We start from the raw sequence: 797 nt of genomic DNA, 5'->3' as shown, positions 1-797 counted from the left end.
TAACAAAATAAACTTAATGAATAGAGGTTGTTCAGATGTGAGGTATTCCATGTAACATCTTTAATTGTTTGATTGACTATACATTATTGTGAACAATTAGGTGATAAGGAGAGGAGAAAGAACAATGTGAATCAATACTCCTTCTCATTGATTTCATATTAAATTAATATTAATTGTTACTAATTTAGTAATGAAGTTAATTCGCCATATCTTCTTCCATATTTTCCTTAATCATCTAGAAATTTCAATAAGCGAATCGACGCTCTAATTGATACACATGTTTTTTGTGATACGAGATTGGAATTGGTTGAATATTAAAACAATTTTAAAGTTTACATTCTCCGTTCAATGTCCACCTACCGTATATTAAGGTAGTTCAACGTCTACCATCATGGCATCCTCTTTTGGATTTTCTTAATATTACCAAATTGACTATTCCATTTTGTTTTAAAACCCAACGTTGTCATTGACCTTATTTATTTATAATCACCTTAATTGTACCAAAAAATTCTGCAGATTTCTTTGATGTGGTCACCTCAAACACAACGCGACTTGATACCAAAGAGGCACATCCACAACAACAACAACAATAACTTGAGAATCAACATGCTGTTGAATCGTGAGTTGAGATAATTTGAAAACAAATACAATAACACCAATAACTGTCATGATAGTCTCTGCCTTATGTAAACATTCACCGCTAAGTTCATCAAGTGCTGAGGAAAGATATACATCCAAGACATTTGGTTTTGCCGATGCTGAGAATGATGAGAGTGATGTCAAGTGTTGGGACTCGG

Source organism: Naegleria gruberi (assembly GCF_000004985.1).
Source record: "Naegleria gruberi genomic scaffold NAEGRscaffold_84, whole genome shotgun sequence".
In the NCBI taxonomy this organism is placed as follows: domain Eukaryota; phylum Heterolobosea; class Eutetramitea; order Acrasida; family Naegleriidae; genus Naegleria; species Naegleria gruberi.
The sequence above is the reverse complement of the archived record's forward strand: the minus strand, read 5'-3'. Positions refer to the sequence as shown.